General features: G+C 40.4%; 1 long non-coding RNA gene across 1 annotated transcript in view; it reads right to left on the bottom strand.

The window, feature by feature from the left end:
* Positions 1 to 21,284, bottom strand: part of LOC135965001 (uncharacterized) — a 28,216-nt gene extending 6,932 nt beyond the window's left edge. The window contains exons 1-2 of the long non-coding RNA XR_010577799.1: positions 20,944 to 21,284; positions 17,677 to 17,796 (exon numbers count right to left, since the gene is read on the bottom strand). This is a non-coding gene — a long non-coding RNA (uncharacterized lncRNA). The remainder of the gene's footprint in view (positions 1 to 17,676; positions 17,797 to 20,943) is intronic.
* Positions 21,285 to 23,545: the final 2,261 nt, after the last annotated feature.

Below are 23,545 nucleotides of genomic sequence, written 5' to 3'. Positions count from 1 at the left end.
ATCAATTGAATCCAAAACAAAAACAAAATTGCAAACAATAACAAAGGAAAATCACTTGAAAGAAATACGATTATGCAAGGAGAAGAAAATTTCCAAGCATACAAGCAAAGAAAAATTATTAATATACTTGGGGATAAAAAAATATTGTATCTGTGAAGCAAGAATATGAGCATTATGTTATATACAAATGAAATATCTGGAGACCAAAAAATAGCACTTAGAAATTAAAAGCATGATATAAAAAATAATCAAGAGAATGTTTGGAACTTATGTTGAGGAAATCCACCAGGAAGAACAGCTATACAGAAGAAAAAAAGGTCCAAGAAGAGAAAAAAGATTTAAAAAGAAAAAACATATAGAAATCTAGAGTGCAAAATTGAAAAGAGAAGCATAATCTGTCTTTCATCAATAATAATCATAATTAATAATTGAAATAAATAAAAAATAAAAGACCTCTAGGATTATCTAGAAATGGAGTAGTGGTTTCCTCAGCAAATGAAGCCAGCTTCAGATAATGGAGAGTTCTGTTTCTGGGCACCAAAGAGGAGAAGGACAGCCTCCGTCCTGGTTTGCTTTGCCTCAGTTTCTCTGCTACCAACTCAGTGATGAACACACATTTTCACCACTGATTTCAGTGGCTTTTGGAACTTAAGGAACACACTGCTTTAAATTGTTCTGCAATTATAAACTAATTGGAAGTAAGGGCCTGCACTTCTGGCTTACTTCATGTTGACACCTGTTTGGCATACACTTTGACTTTGTAACTCACCCACATAACCCTTTGACCAGTTGAAGCAATGTCATGCCCCATCACTCTTCTAGTTTCAGGAGAGAAAAAAAAGAAGATTTTGTTGGATAGTGATAGCCTTTATTTTAGCAACAAGTCCAGCCACTCTCTTCTTACAAATGAGCAGACCTCGCCCACTAAAACACGAGGAGCTGGTTTATCAGCAAGACTCAAGCCTTTCCCCGCCCCCGGACTTGGGCTTCACTGCCTGCCCTAGGACATCTGGGACTTTGCTGAGTTCTTGCTTCCCAGCAGGCAGATTTCTACCATTTTTTCTCAGCACACCCATAAATCTTGAAATTCCTCTCTGTGCACAGCCAGAAATGATATTCATTGAGAGGCAGGCAAAGCCAGTTAGACCTGCTGCCTCTCTCAACTCTCCCTTCTTAAGGGACAAGCAGGTGGATTATATCAAGTCACGAAGGAAAATCACAAATCCTGTACAGAATATTTTAAAAAAACACCTTTTGTGTATGAATTAATTCTGCATTTGCTGCCTAAAGAAAATGTAAAGCCTTCCTTAGGCAAGACACTGCTAGTACCACAGTGAATTACAAAGTAGATAATTAAACAGTCCCTTGCTTTCACTAGCTTTCCCTAATAAGAGTCAGAAGCATACACACTGGCAGATACAAAACATTCTACAACTAAAGCCCAAGGTTGAGCTCTGTCCATCCAGGAATGTCCCCGAGTAACAGTAACAGGAATGTCCTAGGAGGCAAATTTGACTCAACACCTGCACCATTGCCTCGGGCTCATGCTTGCCAATTTCGTGTTAGTGGATCTGCTTACTCATCATCTCGTCATCATAGCTAACACCGATGGCACATTTCAGGCACCGTGGTGCCCCTGTGTTCCTCTGCTTAATTTTCCAACACTGAGACAGTAGCTTTCTTCCTCTCTATGCCCAGGTGAGAATCTGGAAGTGCAGATAATTTGCATAGACTGTCCCAGGTCAAACAGGATGGGCCAAGGCAGGAAGAAACCCCGATCTGTAGGATCCCATGCCTTCATCATGAATGTGTGTTACAGGACAATTCACTCCTTCATGTTGTGTAAGGACATCAAGAAAGGAGGAAGGCAGAGAATTCCAGGGGAGGAGAATTTGTAGAAAGCTGCAAGGTTTGTAGATGCGATTTTACCTTTTTGTTTCTTAAGAAAATGTTTGCCCTGTCTCAGTCTTGTAAATAGACTGCAAGCTCATGAGACAGTATGTTTATTTCTTGATTTGAGAGATGATTCTGTGCTATCACATGATCCTTAAACCCTAGGGGCTCAACAGGATCAAGACTTTGTTTCACACATTCTACCTTTGCAACATGTAGAGGAAGGCTCAGCTCTATCCCTCAAGTGTTTTGTTCTACCCTCCAGAGCAGGAGGCCATGAAGACACTGGTCAAACAGGGGCCAAACGTGCAGAGTAAACCCAGGCTCATGTTAAAATTCCCGTTGGGTTCAGCCCACAAGTAGCACATGTCACTTGCATTCACAGCACATTGGCCAGAAATTGTCATATGTCCCCACCTAAGGCTCAGTGGCCTGGGAAATGGAGAGAAACATGTGGCTATTGTATAGGCAGTGAATAGACTTTTACTTGCTTACCATGGACCAGGCATTCTATGGTCTTTTAAATACTAATTCACTTATTTCTCATGTCGACCTCTAAAGGGTTGCTATCAAATCTTTTTTTTTGAGATGGAGTCTCACTCTGTCACCAGGCTGCAATGCAGTGGTGCAATCTCAGCTCACTGCAACCTCCGACTCCCTGGTTCAAGCGATTCTCCTGCCTCAGTCTCCTGAGTAGCTGGGATTACAGGTATGTGCCACCATGCCAGCTATTTTTTTTTTTTTTTTGTATTTTTAGTACAGACAGGGTTTCACCATGTTGGCCAGGATGGTCTCTATCTCCTGACCTTGTGATCCAGCCACTTCAGCTTCCCAAAGTGTTGAGATTACAGGCGTGAGCCACCAGGGTGGCTATCAAATCTTAAAATGCATAAATGACCAAGAGATGAAATTTCTTCCACATAACAGGAACAGAGAAGGGCACAAAAAAGTCATAGTTCATTTGAATTAAGGAGAAGCCTAAATTATAGGATCCTACAAGTCTACCAGCAGCAGCAAGGGGCACTGGGCAGATCAGAGTGACCTGTCATGGCCCCATCAATTGTTCATGAATGCGGGTGGGCCCCAGGTCTGCATTCCTCTCCTGTAACCCTCATTTGCATGCATGGCTCACAGAGTGAAGGAAACTGCTGCAGGTCACTCCCTAATTATCACGGGCTCTAAGTCAGGAGAATGTTAATGACTGTATAGGACTTCACTGTGCTCAGGTGTTTTGCCTTTAGTTTGGTCCCATTCTAATCGATCTTAAAAGTGTTATCAGGTTATCATATTACACAGAGTTCAGTCATTCTGTTCACTGTATCATTAGTTAGGAGTCTTTGTGTGCAGGCAACAAAAACAAACTTTTAGCTTAGAATGAGAGTTTGTTCTAAGGACTTAGGGGTGTCTCGTGGAACCAAGGAATAGGAATTCAGGGGAGCTACAGGAAGACACTGGAACCAGGGCTCTGCTTCCCATGCACATTTCTTTCTGTAAGTTGCTCTCTCTCTCTCTTTTTCTTTCTCTCATGTCCTTTCTTCCTTCCTTCTCTCCTCTTTCCCTTCCTCTAGCTGTCATCTCTCATCTCTCAATCCATCCATCTATCCATCTCTCTTTCCGTCTCTCTCCATCCATCCATCTGATGTCCTATTTTGCTAATTCATATAACAGGATTCAGCAGCCTCTTAGTTCCCAATTGTTTGTCTATTACAGTTCTAACCCTTCAATGATAAAGACTGAATTCCAAATCAAAGACTGAGAAGACGATAGCCCAGCTTCCAGGAGGTGTCTGTCCCTAACCAACTCAGCCATGGCCAACCTGTGGGATTACAGCTATGGACATGGGTGTCAGAGGCCTGTCCCTCAGATGGGGAAGGACCTTGCTCTCTTTTGGTGAAAGTTAAATGAAGCGTCATTTGGGTAAAACCTCCACACAGTGCCTATGTTGGGGAGTGCTCTCTCAGTGTTAGATTGTCTACTTCCTACCTGACTGCCTTCTCCCGTTTCCTGTCCTGTTTGTTAATCTTTGTGTTATAGTTACCAATACAATAACTGAAGTTTCTTGGGTGTTGTTGAATTGCTTCTGGATGGCAGACTAAGTACTAGAGGAAAGACAGCAGCCATTTGGAGAACTGAGCAATGTCAGCAACAAATACGAGCAAAAGCAAATTAAATCCTTCATTTTAAAAATGTAATGATATAAATAAAACAAGGAACCATAACCAATTTTTCGTAGATGCCAGAAATGGATATTTCACTCAGAGCAATATTTGTTCCCCAAAACAAATAAAGCATTGGCTGGCAACAGTAGCAAATTCCTTTTCTAGCTAAACCACTGGTTTCTTGCCAGCCTGGCCATCCTTTCACCAGATTTCCGTTTCTTCTGAGACAGAAACCCCTGGGACGGCAACGCGTCCACACTCAGAGCTGAGCTCACCATAAAGCTGTTCATCTCCAGGAGCCTGGGATCCAAATTGCTTCCTGTAACCACTGACAGCTGTGCCAGAAATGACCTGGAAACCTTTTGATTGAGTCCTGGAAAGCCCAATGACCCTGCTGCCTCCCATCCTTGTCCCCTCCTTCTGCAGATGTTCATCCTTAAGCCTTTTCCCTCGGGGTGTGACCTGCGCTTCCCAGGCTATGGGCTTCCAGTCATCTGGAGTGTGTATCCCTCAGAGCCGTGACCCACACGCCCACACAATGGTGTTCCAGGCACCTGGAGTGTGTATTCCGCTCCATCTTCAGGTATAAATGGAAACCTAGACAAGGGCCACACCGCTCTCCTCTCCCCTGAAGATTCCTGACCCCGCCTCACGGTCAATTCTCCAGTGAGAGCAGAAGTTTATTACCTTCCCCATCAAGGAGCAACCGTTTCTACCACTGCCTCTAAACCCCATCTTATCTGGAGTACAGAATCTATATACTTTGTAATGCATCATTTCAGCCTGGGCTTTTTAAACTATCAAAGCGGCTCCTTTTCTTGTTTTTATATATCAAACTTTCTTTTAAACAATTAAAAATTGTAAGACAGGAATAGCCTTCACACTGAATAGAAGGATAGGTGAAGAAGTATAGTCACTTTGACAAGCTACCATCAGCATTTCACAGTTCAATAGAGGTGATACAAGATCACAGGAGGTAATATCAATGCACAAGAATTCTTCTGAAGAATTTGCAGATGGAACCACTTACAATTCCTGGGAATAAAAGGGTTGTGTCATGAAGCTTGGTATTAGTGAGTTGTCAGGGCTAAGTCAATGGAAACCAACCCAAAAAATCCTCATAGTGTATTTGCTGTTAAATGGATTGTTCATTGGCAGGGGAAATAATGAGAACTTGGGGTGGGGACATAGTCCATTGGTCTGGCTGTCCTTGGAGGCAAGTGTAATAATGGGAGTGGTTTCTCTGGGTGTCACCTCCCAGAATGGGCTGCGTTGATCTGATTCTTAACTCTTAGTCAAGGCTCCTGAATTAGAACACGCTTCCTTTCAGAAGTGTAAATATTTAAAAATATATCCTTTTTTCCTTGAGCATTCATTTAACCTTTTTCTCATGTGCTGTGTGTATTCTTCACTGATGCAGATTAGAGAGCTCAAAAAATGCATCATAGACCCATTTAAGCTATATGATTAACTGCTAATATATGATATTAAGTTGTAGGGTTTTATGGAGATGAGCACCTATAATTATATTTGATGGTATATGATAATTACCTGTTTGGTTGAATTTTAAAGTATGATGACTTAAGAACATTCATCAATCCATATATGGCTCAAAGTCTGATATAAAATTACAACTCATTTTAATTGTTTTTTAAGTAATCAAACTGACATCGCTCATAACATAAAGCTTAAAGGAGACTGACTGATTTTGTAGAGATGATGTTAATAACAGTGATTGGAGTACTAGTTGAAAAATACTTTTTAGAAAATGGGAAATTCTAATCAATATTTTCCAAATGGACTAATTAAGTGTGAATGGAATGTTTCTACATTTCCAATAAAACATACAAAAATTCAGCTTGGGCAGGGCATGGTGGCTCATGCCTGTAATCCCACCTCTTTGGGAGGCCAAGGCGGATGGATCACCTGAGGCCAAGAGTTTGAAACCAGCCTAGCCAACGTGCAAAAACCTGTCTCTACTAAAACTACAAAAATTAGCCAGGAGTGGTGGCGGGCGCCTGTAGTCCTAGTTACTCCAGAGGCTGAAGTATAAGAATAGCTTGAACCCAGGAGGTGGAGGTTGCAGTGAGCCAAGATCACGCCACTGCACTCCAGCCTGGACAACACAGTGAGACCCTGTCTCAAAAAAATATATATATTCAGCTTGGATTCTTGTTCCTCTAGAAGACCAGAGCACAGAAACTTCCATGGAAAAGGTGTTGTTAATAATGGCAGCAGAGAAGTCAAACTTTCACTACCTCCTTAGAAAAATCTTCACAACTTTCTTTAACTACTCAACCACACCTCTCCTTTTTCTTGTACCATTTTTGGCCTTTTGGAAGGTGGCTCTCTCTCTCCACTACCTAGTGGCAGATTCCATCATAGACACAAGATTCCTCATGTCACCTGACAAGCTCCATGTCACCTGACAGCAAGCTCCATATCCCATTGGGTCCAGACACAATGTTTGTTGATGTTTAAATTGTCCTGGGGCCTTTGAAATATTCCTTGCCCCCATGGTTTCGCTGCTTCCTCCAATGACTCACCTCATGAAGAATCCTGAATGACACTACACAGCTGACATGCAGCTTAACCTAGAGTTCCAGTCTCCTTCCGCTTTGAGGTATACATACCTAAAATGTTGACACTTTGACCCCATAAATGAGGCAGGACCACATCCAACGATGAGACCTATGTAGCATCTGACCTTCAGGATTCTAGCACCCCAATTGCCTCACATTTGCAATTTGAACAAAGAGGAATGAGCCAATAGTGTGATCAGAATGGCATGAGGAAGGCATCCTGCTATGTGCAGGGATGATGCAGGTAGACGGAGTTCACACCAAAGCCGACCTATGCACCAGCTCAGAAGACACGGCTGCTCAGCTGCTGGGGTGACAAGGAAGAAAAGGGTGGGGGTTGGGGGAAGGCCAGACAGAAAGCACACATCATGCAGGGCCTGACATGTATATTGTGTGCAGAGCAAATCTCACTGGAAAGATATACTTTCCATATCCTTAATTGTTTCTGTTCAATTCCTGCTGCTGTATATGTTTCATATAAGCTGATGAGAAAGTTAGAAGATGGTAGCTCTAACAGAATAGACATGATTTTTTCTTTTTTTTTTTTTTTTTTTTTGGTGAGGCTAGCATTATTTGGAGCTTAGTTAATAAAACAGGAATTCTAGTGTTTTAACAAAACTTTACATTCTGTTTAAAAATGCATTAGTTAGGTCACACACAAATATATTCTTTTCCGTTTGCACATGTACTGCCTTGCTAAAACACAGTGAAATATAACGGTATGAAGACAACTCTGTTGGAAAAAAATAACTTAATGCTCAATTTTCTTTTTTTTTTTTTTTTTTTTTTGAGATGGAGTCTCGCTCTGCCGCCCAGGCTGGAGTGCAGTGGCCGGATCTCAGCTCACTGCAAGCTCCGCCTCCCGGGTTCACGCCATTCTCCTGCCTCAGCCTCCCGGGTAGCTGGGACTACAGGCGCCGCCACCTCGCCCGGCTAGTTTTTTGTATTTTTAAAGTAGAGACGGGGTTTCACCGTGTCAGCCAGGATGGTCTCGATCTCCTGACCTCGTGATCCACCCGTCTCGGCCTCCCAAAGTGCTGGGATTACAGGCTTGAGCCACCGCGCCCGGCCAATGCTCAATTTTCTAATTATTACTAAAATTAATCTTTCCTGCTACAATTTTAGAATACTAATAAAATTATTAAATTGAAGACTAGCTTCAGCTGACAAAAGTGCTTAATGAGGAGGGTGCATAGATTTTATGTACATAATTGAAGTTTCAAGTTGAGGACTAATTTTCTAGTTAACCCTTCTGGGAGTTAAGAGACTCAATCATTTATACTCATTGAACAGATTCATGAGCCAAGAATCTAAGTGGTGATCTCCAAAAGAGGGGTGCAAATCAAAGATGAATAGGATATCCGCAACTCTGTTTAGAGCTCTTAAAATGTATGCGATATTGTCATGCAATAAAACAAAAGAGATGGTGTCATCTCGAGTCTAAAACAAGATCATTTAACATTAGAAATGTGTTCCACAGATATCAAATACTTATTGAACCAACAGTGTATAGGATGCTGAAGTGAAGCCACCAAAAAAGCAGATCATGATTGCTGCTCTCGAGTAGGTAACAATCTGGTAAGAAAACCGGATAAGGAGTTTCATCATCTGAATCAGGGATGTCAGTAACTCAGTCCACTCCAGAAGAGTTCAAAGCTGTGAGTCCGAAGTGGCTCCAAGTTGGCAGAGAAGGCTTTGTGGAATAAGAAGGGCTTGTTCTGGTACCCAGAGGATGAGGAAGATGATGGATACAGTTGTGCTGGAACGGGGAGCCGCCACCTGGTGATTGTGCACGCCTGCTGAGTTGAGTGAAATCAAAATCACAATGACAGCATGAAGGGAAAAGCACCCTGCGAGTGATGAATTTAAAACATCGAAGAGAGAAAGGCGAGGCCAGGCAGTTTGACACGACAGTGCGGGTGGAATGTTAATAACCGCAAGTTCAGAGTGCCACAGCACTGCCACGCCATGGAGACCCTGAGATTTTATACCAAAAAACAAAGGATTTATACCTTTTCTATAGGTAGGTAAACTGTGTGAAGTAGGTAAACTGAAGTGAAGACATGTTGGGCCCCTAACTAATTCGACCATGAAATAGAAGTCAAATTCTGAATCAGATATTTTACATCATCAATTCATTAAAAAAAAAAAAATAGCAAGTTAGGGAGACAATGGGAGACTGAGCGGGACATGTGAGCAGGATTTCAGGGCCAGAAGCAGAGCTCCCAGCCTGCAGCACCCTGAGGCCTTATTGAACGCAGTCAGCCTGGGCTCTGGTGTCCTCTGGCTGGTGACAGCACCCCTCCCTCACCCCCTAGAGAGTGTCTGCTAAGACAACTTTTTCATGAAAATAGGGCTCTCTGCACAAAGATGAACTGTTGATAAATTTTCTCCAAACCTAGGAAGGCCAAGGAACCCTGATTCCGAGTGGGGGAAGAAAAATGATGTCTTCTGAGAAATTCAGACCACAAGCTGATCCTCGTGGAAACGTGTAGTCTGAGTTTACACAGCTTGGGAACTCCACTAAACATGAGGCTAGTCATTTGGTCAAACTTGTCCAGGGCTGGCAGTGAACCCAGGCACTTGGCAGAAATGTGAGTCCTCCATACCCTGAACCAGAGACTCAAAGGACAGCTACGGATAAAGTTGCAAAGGTCTCTTATCACACAAGGAAACAAGTTCTAGATCCACAAACAAGTGCCAGCAAGGAAAACAACAACAACAACAACAACAACTGCAGAAACTAACCAGCAAAAATATTTCGATATGGAAATATTACACACTGAATACAAACAGGCATTTCACTATGTTTAATTAAATAGGGGCTCATAAAAAGTGACCTGAAAATAATCAGGAGGTTTTTAAAAATTAAACTTTCCCATGCTAATTGAAATGAGAAATTCAATGAACAGGCTTATCATTGTATTGGGAAAAAGCTAAAGAGTGAACTAGACAGCAGATCTGGAGAAATTACCGAGAATACCATAAAAGCAGAAAATAAAAGTAGCAGAATATCATGTGATTTAGGGTCAGGAAAGGATTGTTTTATAAACAAAAACAAAGCAAACAAAGTATCTTGGAAAAGCATGATTCTGATGAATTGCATTCCTCAAAATGAAGAACACTGTAAAGAAATCTAGTAGCTACAAAAATAAGAGAATATATTTTCATCGGTCAAATAAATAAAAATAATATTTACATTCTAGTGTTTAGAAGAATTTTCTGTAAATAAAGAAGAAAAAGACAGCAACCTCTAGTAGGGAAAATACAGGCTTTATATATACATATGCATATATAACACGTACATTATATATATGGTTTGGTTGTACATATACAACATGTACTATATATATATATATATATATATATATATATATATATATATATATATATGACTTGGTTCTGTGTCCCCACCCAAATCTCATGTCAAATTGTAATTCCCATGTGTTGGAAGAGAGGCCTGGTGGGAGGTGACTGAATCATGGTGGTGGACTTCCCCTTTGCTGTTCTTATGATATTGAATGAGCTCCCATGAGATTTAGTTGTTTAAAAGTGTGTAATTCTTCTGCCTTTTCTCTCTCTCTCCTGTTCCACCATGGTAAGATGTGCTCGCTTCCCTTTCGCCTTCCACCATGATTATTATGTTTCCTGGGACCCTCCAGCCATGAGGAACTGTGAGTCAATTAAACCTCTTTTCTTTATAAATTACTCAGTCCCAGGTAGTTCTTTGTAGTGATGTAAGAACAAACTAATACTATATGCAAAGGATATGAAGTGACTATTTGTAGAAAAGGAAACTGAAAGACAATGAATCAATGTTCAAAAGCTTTATTTAGAAAACAGAACGATGCTAATTTAAATAATATAATATCACATTCTGCATATGGACTGGCTAAGCTTAAAAAGCTAGGCAATGCCAAGTATCACAGATGTAGGGGAGATGAAGGCCCCATTCACTGTGGGTGGGCTTGTAGACTGGAACAGCCATGCTAAAGAACAACCTGGCACACCCTAGTCAGGCTAAGCATGTGCAAACCTTACCCAAGTATGTGCAGTTTCCCTTGTACACATTTACGCTATGGAAATTCTGATGCAGGTCAGTAAGGGAACGTGTTCATGGGTGCTTGCTCCAGCATTGCCTGTGGGTCAGGCAGACAGGTGAAACATGGGGCAGTGCCCTGTGGAATATTATTTATGTTGGGACCAGCAGATCCTCTCTGCACATTATTAAATAGATGAGTTTTAAAAACACCATGCTTAGTGAAGAAAAAAAGGATAAGAAACAGAACGAGGTATAAAACATGATACCGTTCACTTAAATTTAAAATGGATTTGCATAAAGCAAAATACACATTATGCAAAAGCACATACCAGCAATATTATGTGGATTAACTACTTTACAATATTTTTCCCAAGGGTGGAGTAGAATGAGGTGAAGAAGGTGTTAAAAAGGAAGTTTTTCAAAAAAAGAAAAGTGAAAAAACTCAGAAAGAAAAAAATAAATAAAAAAGGAAAATGCCATAATGTATATGGCAGAGGAACAAATAAATTTATAAATGGAGCACAATACAGAGCTGAGAAATTTACATATTTATATCTAACCAGGTAAATAGAGAGCTGAATAAAACATACAGTAGAGCTCACTTTGTAGGTCAGTCAAGGAAGAATGGACTTTTCAATAAATGAAATGAGATTACTGCATCAAACCCCTAAAGACGTAAATGTTAAAGACAAATTTAGAAATTTCAGAAAATAATGTAAAAATAGGTCTATGCTCACAGGGTAGAAAAACATGTTTTAATAGGAGATGGAAAATTGCAAATTATAAAGAAGATAAATTAAACCACATCCTATTATGCTAAAATAATTTAGGTTACAGTGCATTTGAAAATGAGGCTAATCAAGATATCATAAAAACAATGAAAACACAAGCACAAAGCAAGACATGATTATTTTCAATACATAGATCAACAGGAGAAATTCAAGTACCCAATAGAAAAATAGCAATAAAGAGTAATTTCACAGAAGAGGAAATGCAAATAACCAATGAACACATGAAAAAAAATCCTACCACCAGTAGTAACCTGGGAAAAGCAAATTAAAAACTAGATGAGATGCATGTTCTAATCCAGTGGATTGGCAACCATTTTTTTAAGTCTGAAAATATCTAATACTGATGAGGATATGTAGTGATTGGAACATTTTTCTAAAACTGGTAAGAGTATAAATTTCTACGACTATTTTGGAAAATCAGCATTATCCAGTAAAGCTGAAATTGTGCATTCTCTGTCACCCAGAAATTTCATTTTTATGTATAAACTCCAGAAAAAAACTCTACCTTCCACCTCATCTCCCAGAATATACATATATATGTACATATGCATATTCATACCAACGTTCATAATAAGGACATAGCTGGAAATAACTCAAATGCCTGTCAACACAAAAATGGATTGAGACAGCTCAGTAGAATCCTTTTTTTTTTTTTTTCCCTTTTGAGCCCAGGTTGGAGTACAGTGGTGCGACCTCTGCTCACTGCAACCTCCGCCTCCTGGGTTCAAGCGATTCTCATGTCTCAGCCTCTGAGTAGCTGGGACTACAGGCATGTGCCACCACGTCCAGCTAATTTTTGTAGTTTTAGTAGAGACAGGTTTTCACCATGTTGGCCAGGCTGGTCTCAAACTCCTGACCTCAGGTGATCTGCCCATCTCGGCCTCCCAAAGTGCCGGGATTACCATGCCCGGCCTTTAGTGCAATCATTTCATAGAATATTAGTCATCAGTGAAAAGAAGAGAATCAGAGAGACACACAACAATGCAGATGCATCTCACCCGGTAGGATTCCATTTATATAAATTTCAAAATATGCAGAACTCAATAAAAAACACAGAAATATGCACAGAAACCTGAAGAAAGGGAGGGAATTATAGATAAGCATTCAGGAGAATGGTCGCACGGGCAGGGTGGGGCAGGTTAGAGGAGGTGCCTGCAGGGCCTTCAACAGTGACGTATGTCTGGGCACATATGCACACTGGCATGTTCTTAAACTGACTCAGGTACACAGGTATTTCTTGTACCGTTATTCTTATTGCTTAACATGCATTTTATAAGTATCATTTGAAAGCTATTCATTATTTTTAAAAGCAACATTTTTGTTTGCTTGTTTTGTTTTTTGAGACGGAGTCTTGCTCTGTCACCCAGGCTGGAGTGCAGTGGCACAATCTTGGTTCACTGCAACCTCCACCTCCTGGGTTCAAGCGATTCTCCTGCCTCAGCCTCCTGAGTAGCTGGGATTACAGGTACATGCCACCATGCCTGGCTAATTTTTGTATTTTTCACTAGAGACGGGGTTTCACCATGTTGTCCAGTTGGTCTTGCACTCCTGACCTCAAATGATCCGCCCATCTCGGCCTCCTAAAGTGCTGGGATTATAGGCGTGAACCTGTGCACCCAGCCCAACATTTTGTTTTTAAAGTTTGTGAGCAAGAAAATGCCCAGGGCAGAATATTACCAAATAAACAACATGGAATTTGTGATTGGTCAGAAAAGGGTCAGTCAGGCATGAAGATCATGGATCGTATGAATCTATTTATATGAAATGTCACGGCAGGTAAATCCACACAGATACACAGCAGATTTGTGGTTGCCAGGGGTTGAATGAAGACGAGAATGGGGAGTGACTGCTTCATGGATATGTGTTACCTTTTGGAGTAATTAAATGTTTTGGAACTTCATTGAAAGTGGTTATTGCACAAAGTTGTGGACATACTATATGCACGGAATTGTACACTTTACAATGATTAATTTTATGATATGCAAATCTCACCTCCACTTTGAAAACGTTTTATTAAAAAAACCAAAACAGTCCAAGGTCTTAGTTCCAGCGTTGTTATTTACTGACTTGGGGAGTTTTCTCTCAGTATGCTTTCTTCTTTATTTAAGAAGCATATAGATTCCTGCCACAAGGTGAACGTTGTGGGAATAAGAATGTCATGTGTGTATCGTCCCCACATATGGCAGAAATTTAATAAATGGTAGCAGTCCTTACTTTCATTGTTAATGGAAAAGTCTGTAGGCGGTACATTGGGAAGACTTGCGTTTTTAAATCTTTGACCCATAAATATGTCATTTTTCCTAAGCTCCCCAAAACAGCAGTAGCAGAAAGTATGACTGTTTCTTGCAAGTATGAAAGTCACTATTTCACATAGAAGATTTTAGCCAAACAATTTTCTAGATCAAATGATGTGTTTTACACACACACACACACACACACACACAATGGAAAAAACTAGCTTATTTAATTCTTAAAACATACAGACATACACATGCATATAGATGCACACACATATATATATGCACATATATAGTATACATATACACACATACAGACACACATATAGACACACACACAGACACACACATATACACACAGATGCACATATATATGTGTGTATATATGTGTGTGTGTATGTGTTAAGAATTAAGTAAAATAAATTAGTTTTTCCATCATGGGAGAAAAGGTCTGAAGAAAAGAAAAAAAAATTAGCAAATGCTAAGAGTACAATGTAACAGAATTTCTATACAGTAGCAATTTAAAATTTATAATTGCATAGGATAAGGAAGTAGCTCTTTGCACATTATTCATCTACACTGTATAGGAGCAGAGTAGGAGACAATTGATGTCATAATAAGAATTCAGGTGCATTTTCATTATTCATAGGCTAAAGCTCTTCAACTTCATGAAACGAGTGAAATAAAAGGCAAAACAAAAAGCATCACTCCTTTATAGTTCTTTGTTCAGCAATTATTCAAAAACCTCAAAAAAAAAAAAGACATTTTTTCTAGGAAAGCTCAAAAAAACAAAACTTGGTGATTATACCTAATAAGCTTTTTGTTTTATTTTGGTCTTTTGTCATACATAGTCATATGGGTCTTCAGTCTTCACTTTAGTGAGCCAAAAACCTCAAGGACTTTGCTCATACGGTTTTATTGCAGTTGACTTTAGCAGCAAATAGAATTAAAAATGATGCTACTACACTGAATATTAAGTCTATGTATAATTCATATTTGACATACTTAAAAATATTTGACTGGGCGTGGTGGTTCACGCCTGTGATCCCAGCACTTTGGGAGGCTGAGGTGGGCGGATTGCCTGAGCTCAGGAGTTCAAGACTGGCCTGGGCAACAGTGAAACCGCATCTCTACTAAAATACAAAAAATTAGCTGGGCATGCCGGCATGTGCCTTTAGTCTTAGCTACTACAGAAACTGAGGCAGGAGAATTGCTTGAACCCAGTAGGTAGAGGTTGTAGTGAGCTGAGATCGTGCCGCTGCACTCCAGCCTGGTCAACAGAGCGAGACTCCATCTCAAAAAAAAAAAAAATTATTAATTTTGGATTTATGTTTTGAAAAATAACAACATGGTCTGACATGTAAAGACCTTAAAAGATCTCACTTCCATCTTCAGACCAAGAAAAAACGGATCAAACTGAAAATCAACAACTCTGCTTCTATCCATCAGAGAATTGCAGTCACAGCGCAGACTGCTGCGCCCCAAACTGGAAAGAGGGGTAGATACTCGGAGAGAGTAACAGTTCACTCATGGCAGAAACCCAGGAGAAGAAGCTGACACATTGGAGCCAGGACTGTTTGGGTTTGTGGTTTAGAGTCAATCATTTTTTGTTTGTTTGTTTGTTTGTTTTTAAAGACAGGGTTTCGCTCTGTCGTGCAGGCTGGAGCACAGTCGTGCCAACATGGCTCACTATTTACCTCAATCTTAAGGGATGTTCACCCACCTCTGTTTCCATAGTAATTAAAATTAAAGGCCAGGAGTGCCCTCTGGCACCTGGCTAATTTTTTGTTTTATTCCTTTTATTTTATTTATTTAGCTATTTTGAGACGGAGTCTCACTCTGTCACCCAGGTTGGAGTGCAGCAGCATGATCTCAGCTCACTGCTACCTTCATCTCCCGGGTTCAAATGATTCTCGTGTCTCAGCCTCCCGAGTAGCTGGGACTACAGGTGCGCACCATCATGCCCAGCTAATTTTTGTACTTTTAGTAGAGACAGGGTTTCACCATGTTGGCCAGGATGATCTCGATCTCATGACCTCATGATCCGCTCCTCGGCCTCCCAAAGTGCTGGGATTACAGGCATGAGCCACCGTGCCCAGCCTTTTTGTTTTATTTCTTATTGAGATGAGGTCTTGCTATGTTGCCCAGGCTGGTCTTGAACTCTTGGCCTGAAGCATCCCACCTCAACCTCCCAAAGCGCTGGGACTACAGACATGAGCCACTGTGCCCTGCCAGTGTCAGTCATTAATTTTGAAAAATTCTCGGCTGGGTGCGGTGGCTCAAGCCTGTAATCCCAGCACTTTGGGAGGCCAAGACGGGCGATCACGAGGTTAGGAGATGGAGACCATCCTGGCTAACACGGTGAAACCCCGTCTCTACTAAAAAATACAAAAAAGTAGCTGGGCATGGTGGCAGGTGCCTGTAGCCCCAGCTGCTCGGGAGGCTAAGGCAGGAAAATCGCTTGAAACCAGGAGGCGGAGCTTGCAGTGAGCTGAGATCCGGCCACTGCACTGCAGCCTGGGTGACAGAGCGAGACTCGGTCTCAAAAAAAAAGAAAAAAGAAAAAAAAAAGACAAAGAAAAATTCTCAGCTATTATCATTTCAAATAAACAAATAATATTTTTCTCAGGTATGAAAGGTTGGCTCAACATTCAAAAAGCAATTAACATAATCTACCACTTCAACAGTCTAAAAAAGAAAAATCATATAATCAAGTGAAAAAGAATTTGAAAAATTCCAATACCCATTCATGATAAAACACCTCAGCAAACTAGCTGTAAAGAAGAACTTCCTCAAGCTGACATAGAACATCTACTAAAACCTACAGCTCTCCTCTTAATAAATAATGAAGAATTGAATGCTTTCCTGCTAAGATCAGAAACAAGGCAAGGGTATCATCGGCTCTCGAAATTTCTATTTAACATCAAAATGAAAGTTCTAGCTAATAAAACTAACAAAAAATAAAAATAAAAAGTTATACAGATTGGAAAGGAACAAATAAGCCTCTCTTTGTTCATAGATGACATGGTTATCCCTGTTTAAAAAAAAAAAAATCAGCAACTACAGAAAACTGAAATGAATCAGTGATTGTACCAAGGTTGTAAGGTACAAAGGAAATATACAAAAGTCAATTGCTTGCCATATAACAGTAATGAACAATTAAAATTTAAAATTAGAAACACAACATCACTTATATTAGCACCCAAAAATGACAAGTATAAATCTAATGAAAATATGTACAAGAGCTATAAGTAGAAAACTCAGATAAAAGACATCAAAGAAGATGTAAATAATTGGAGAAATATTCCACATGTGTGGATAAGAAGACTCAATGTTGTTAAGATGTCAGCTGTTCTCAACTTGATCTATAGATTCAATATGTTCCCAGTCAAAATGCCAGCAAGTTAATTTTTAGATATCAACAAATTCATTCTAAAGGTTATATGGAAGGATAAAACACCCAGCATCGCCAAAAGAGTGTTGAAGAACAAAGTCAAAAGCACTTGCTGTTTGACTTCAAGACTTATTATAAAGCTACAGTAATGAAGACTGTGGTATTGGTGAAAGAATAAATGAATAGATCAATGGAATAGAATAGAGAGCCCAAACATAGAATCACACAGGCAATATACATATATTTATGGTATACAATAAAAAAGCTGTTATTCAAGGATTTGCTACCATTTTATGTATGTGCATAATATATAGAAAGTTGTCTGGGGAGATGTACTAATAAGTGGTCAAGGTAAATGTTTTTGGATGGAAAGATGGCAAATAGGATTTTTAAAAGTATTATTATGTTTATCAGTATTTCTACATCTGTCTTTTGCAATTAAAATATTAGGTTTAAAAATGTTATTATTAAATTAACACAAAAATAAATTACACTGATGTTTTATAGGAGAATTGTATGTAAAATAAAACAAAGGGAAACATACAAGAACTTAGTAGAATATGCTTCCTTTTTCTTACTTTGTATTCGGGTGCTGAACATGCAGGTTTAGTCCATCAGAGGCCTCGACGGTGCCTTTATTCATCTTCCAACCCGCTGGTAATAGCGTGGCTTCTCATCGTTAGAACATGATCCTGTTCCTGCCAAGGGTGAACTCACATAAGGTTTATCTGCACTATTTCATTTCTGTCCCTCCCACATCAAAGTATGCTATGACCTACATAAGGACTTTAAAAATGAGTTATTTTTTACCCTCAATCCTTCCTGTCATCTCATGAGCTCATGGTCTTCCCAGCAGATAATTTTAAGCCACGTTTGAGTTTCTCCATAGAACTTGTCTTGTGCCATATTTCATTTAAAGATGGATATCCTTTTTCTCAGATAAGAACCATATCATCCAGCCCTCTTTGTTATCTCTTTTTTTGGGAAAAGTCCTAGCACCAGTGGGCTGGCACCCAAGAAGCCCTAAAATCATCCCAAACTGGCTATTCTCGGTTAATCCATCTGTAGACTGTGGTCCAGGAGGATAGAAATGCAAATCAGTTGCAAGCGAGTGAAGTCCGAGCTGACCGGTGTATTCAGAAAATAGGCTCCTGCCATTAAATGACATTTCCAAATAATAAAAACATTCAGATGGTAAAACCAAATCAAACTTCAACCGAAAATAAGCTTCCTTACATTCCCCTTTTGCTGCAGAGAAATCCTCCTAAAATGGTCCTGTGCCCCTGGCTACTGGGGAGGCTGCCTCCTTCCAGGCCTGAGGTGCCACCTGAGGCTTCCCACATGACAGATGTTTCTCAGACAAAAAAGAAAGCAGTGCTCCTTCGGGACCCAAAAGACCTTTCTTCACATGGTAAGGCCTTTAAAACGAGTAGGGTGGACTGTGGAGGCTTTAAGGAGGGAAGTGAAGCTGCCAGGTAGCCAGGAGGTTCTCTGGAGTGGGTGGAAAGGCCCAGCAGATGTATCTCTAGCCCCGCGGGGGAGGCCGCCCTGGGCCCCTTGCCCTCACGAAGAAATGGGGATACACTCAAGGGGGCATCCACTTGCTTTTTGGTTTTGTTTGTTTGTTTGTTTGTTTGAGACAGAGTCTCGCTCTGTCGCCCAAGCTGGAGTGCAGTGGCGCAATCTCGGCTCACTGCAATCTCTGCCTCATAAGTTCAAGCAATTCTCCTGCCTCAGAAGCTGAGTAGCTGGAACTGCAGGTGTGCGCCACCACACCCGGCTAATTTTTGTATTTTTACTAGCGACGGGGCTTCACCATGTAGGCCAGGCTGGTCTTGAACTCCTGACCTCGTGATCCACCTGCCTCAGCCTCCCTAAGTGCTGGGATTACAGGCATGAGCCTCTGTGCCCAGGCTCCACTTGCTCTTGACCTGAGGGACCCCAAATCTGTGCATTCTGAGTTTTCCGACCTTTCCGACTAAATTTTTGGTTCATTGAACCCTCTTTCAACCGTTTGGCAACTATAATCCTGTATTTTCAGCAGCAGTCCTTTTTGGCCGGGCATGGGGGCTCATGCATGTAATCCCAGCACTTAGAGAGGCCGAGGCAGAGGGATCACTTGAGGTGAGGGGTTCAAAACCAGCCCAGCCAACATGGTGACACCCTCTCTCTGCTAAAAATACAAAAAGTAGCCAGGTGTGGTGGCTCATGCCTGTAGTCCCAGCTACTCGAGAGGCTGAGGCAGGAGAATCTCTTGAACTCAGGAAGCAGAGGTTCCAGTGAGCTGAGGCCACACCACTGCACTCCTACCTGGGCGTCAGAGTGAGACCCTGTATCAAAAAAGTAAAAACTAAAAATTAAATTATTAAAATATTTTTAAAATATTTATAAAAATATGTTTAGACTGGTTCACAGAGGAAATAGGGAAGGGGCTCTGCCCTGTTCATAATTACACAACATGGGTCCTCCTCTTGCTATTCCAGGGGCCACGCTCCGTCCAGCAGGAAGCCACATGGATTTTCTAAGACAAAGTAAATTTATAAAATTATAACTATTAAAGCATTTAGTTAATGTTGCTCAGATTTAATCACTTTAAAGGGAATGTCTCAGCACACTATATTTTTAAAATTTTGTTTAATTACATCTTACAACCGGGAAGCATGAGATATTAAGGCACAAACCAAAGAATGGTCAAGAAAAGCAAAGGTGGACAAAGTGAAGAAGGAGTCACAATTTGAATTCTCTGAGTTTTCAAATTGCTTCTCTTTCTTGGCTTTGCCTAGTTAGTTTTTACCTTTGGTGAGCCACTGCCTTGATCTGTTCTCAGTTTAGATGACTGCGATATGAAGGCCTAGGTAAGAAGTATGACATATGAAAATAAAAACACAGTCAAGAGAGAATTTGAGGGACGTGGTTGTCACTTCACGGAGCCCTGCTGAAGCTGAAAAGAAATAGATCAACAAAGCAGGGCTATGCGGGGCCTTCACATGCGACGCCCGTGCGCCATGCTGTTCTTACAGGGAAGTCAAAAAGCCTGCTTCGGCCGGGCGCGGTGGCTCACGCCTGTAATCCCAGCACTTTGGGAGGCCGAGGCGGGCGGATCACGAGGTCAGGAGATCAAGACCATCCTGGCTAACACGGTGAAACCCCGTCTCTACTATAAATACAAAAAAAAAAAACTAGCCGGGCGCGGTGGTGGGCGCCCGTAGTCCCAGCTACTCGGGAGGCTGAGGCAGGAGAATGGCTGAACCCGGGAGGCGGAGCTTGCAGTGAGCCGAGATCGCGCCACTCACTCCAGCCTGGGCGACAGAGGGAGACTCTGTCTCAAAAAAAAAAAAAAAGAAAAAGAAAAAAAAAAAAAAAAAGGCTTGCTTCATTTCTGGGAATAAGTGATTCATTTGTCACCCTGGAATCCAAAATATACAAATTCAACATGGAAACATAGGCAGGTAAATGTGCGCGGTTTAAGTATGATGCTCATAGAAAAGTAAGAGCTAACAAGAACACAGCTGCCTAGCACACTTGAGAAATAATGGCATCAGATGATGAAGGTTTCCCACGATTGGAAAATGGATTTGGTTTTTGCATTTAAGTTTTCAACAACGAGCAAAACCATTTCATCGAAAAGTACCAAGCTGATGACAAATAAATAAATAAATAAATAAATAAATAAATAAATAAATAACAAGGACCACACAGCCTGAGGCAGCTGGCTCAGCACAGCAAAGTCCCCACTGGAAGTCAAGCAGGGGGAAATCTCAGGTCTATGCTTAGCTGGTGGGAAAGGGATCTTCCTGTTGGATTCCACAGCTCAGAAACCAGAGTACAAGCTGGGACTGACTCACCTCACCCCCGCGTTCCCAGCATTGATAAAGAAAACTGGCTGTGATCAATCACCCAGCGCTGCCCTGCACAGTCCTTCTGAGCCGCTGCGCATCTGGTACCGCAGAGGGCGCCTCTCGCCTCACGCGAACTCGCTGCCCCAGGATCATGGTGAAACAATCTCAGAAAATAAGTGGGTCCTCGGCCAAAGTGTGTGTTGTAACCGCGTGGCCGTGAAGAGTTGTTCGAGTTGGGGAGGCTGCGTGCTGACACGCAGGTAAACGTTTGCATTGAGTAGTTTATATCAACAGGAGCATCTTCATGTAGTAAAACCCAGTCCTTGGAAGACGAGAATCCCAAATGCAGCAATGACTAGAGCTGGTGGAAAATTTGTTCAGAGGACAAATTTAGTCTAGAACACATTTTTTGTTCTATCTAAATGGTTTCATCTAAGATATATAATGTTTATATATTATGTACATGTGTTATTTTTGTGGAGAGTGTTAATATAAAACATAAAGAAGTTTGAAAATTAGTGTAAATATTCAAGTATTTTTAACATCTTAGAAGTATATGAAAACAATGAAAAACCGTTTCTGCTGAAGACAAAAGAGACCCATAGCTTTAAACAGCACCCACAAAGCTTTATCCATGGGACACAATCAGGATCGTCTCCTGTGTCAAATGGCAGACGTGGCCTGGCCCCTGAATGAGATTTGGTGAGGTTTTAGTTTCTCTGAAAAGACTTGCAGAGAAAGGGCATGAACTCTCCCCTCCATAGGCTGGACAATAATCTAGATACCACCAACCCTGGAGACCCCGGCAGCCAAGACTATGTACTTTCAGTGTATATATTTAAGGTACACAACATAATGTTTTCGTATATATACACACACACACACATATATGTGTATATATATGTATATATGTGTATATATGTATATATGTGTATATATGTATATATGTGTATATATGTGTATATATGTATATATGTGTATATATGTGTATATATGTGTATATGTGTATATATGTGTATATATGTGTATATGTGTATATATGTGTATATGTGTGTATATATACATGAAAACAAGTGATTACTACAGTGAAGCGAATTATTCTATGTATTATCTTTGGTAGTTACCTTGTATGTGTGTCTACGTAGTGAGAGTGAAACGGAAGAGGTTCCCTTGTGCCCCCTCACAGGGCGTGTGACGGGGGGAGTGGCTTGCTTCTTCAGGCCCCCTCTGCTCAGACCTCTAGGGGAGTATACAGATGGGGTCAGGGTGTGGGGCGCCGGGCCCACAGCAGTGTCTAGGTGTGGATAAAAATTTTGTTGAGCTTATTCTGTGAACATAAACTGATAAAATAATATAAAGGGACTGAAAAGTAAAATCTCTTGGGAACTAAGAAGCATATTCCCAAATAAATGACTCAATTCGAAGATATAATCAAAAGAAAAATTACAACTTTTAGTAATGAAGAATACTCTTTCTATCTAAAACTGTAGAACAAAGTGAAAGCAGTCCCCCGAGAGGGGGAAAAAGTCACATAAAATATCGTCTTTATTTTCAACAAAACTAAAAAATCAAAGGGAGTTTGTCCTCATCCTAAGAATCTAAAAAATTCCAACAAAAAGTGAATAAGAAATGTAAATTGATATTAAAAACTAAAATTAAAAACAAAAAGGTACCAAAAATTTAAAAATTCAACTATAAGTCTTATATCAAAGTGATGATTTTTTTCAATATTTTATTGTGGACAGTACAAATGACATAAAACATCCTAACCATTTTCAAGTGCACCATCAGCCTGCAAGTCGCGCTAAGTACATTCACACTATTCTGAAGCCATCACCACCATTTCTCTCAGAGATTCATCTTGTAAAACCGAACCTCTAAACCTCATCACACAACTCCCCATCCCCTCCACTCTCAGGCCCTGGGAAACACCATTCTTCTTTCTGTCTCTATAAATCTGAGTACTCTAGGAACCTCATGTAAGTGAAGTCATATAGTGTTTATACTTATACTTTATGCTTATTTCACTCAGCATAACCTCCTCAAGGCTCATCCATATTGTAGCTTGTGTCAGAATTTCCTTCCTTTTTCAGGCTGAATAATATTCCATTGTATATATTGACTGCATTTTCCTTATCCATTCATTGGTTGACAGATATTCCACATTTTAGCTAATGTGAATATTGCTGCCGTCAACACCAGGTACAAATTTCCCTTGAAGACGCTGCTTTCACTTCTTTCGGGTATGTACCCAAAACATCCCAGTTATACTTATTTGTTCATAATGGCCATCCTAATAAAAGTTAATTTAATTATATTAATGCCTCATGAACTTCTTTAAAGGAAAAAGAGAGAAGGCAAAAATAAACCAAATTATGAGAGAGAAACAAGGAAGAACCATACATACAGAAGTGATTAAAGCAGTCATAAAAATATATATGAAACTTTCTGACAAGACATTTGAAAGTTTAGAGGAAATGGATGATTTCCCAGCAAACTATGTGTTGCCAAAATTCACCCAAGAAGAAAGGGGAAACTTAAATACATCAGTTACCATAAGAGAGTTTAGAAAAAGACACTTAAAAATCTACCATTGAAAAAGGCACTG

This window comes from Macaca fascicularis, chromosome 9, assembly GCF_037993035.2.
Source record: "Macaca fascicularis isolate 582-1 chromosome 9, T2T-MFA8v1.1".
NCBI classification, from domain to species: domain Eukaryota; kingdom Metazoa; phylum Chordata; class Mammalia; order Primates; family Cercopithecidae; genus Macaca; species Macaca fascicularis.
The sequence above is the reverse complement of the archived record's forward strand: the minus strand, read 5'-3'. Positions and strand labels throughout refer to the sequence as shown.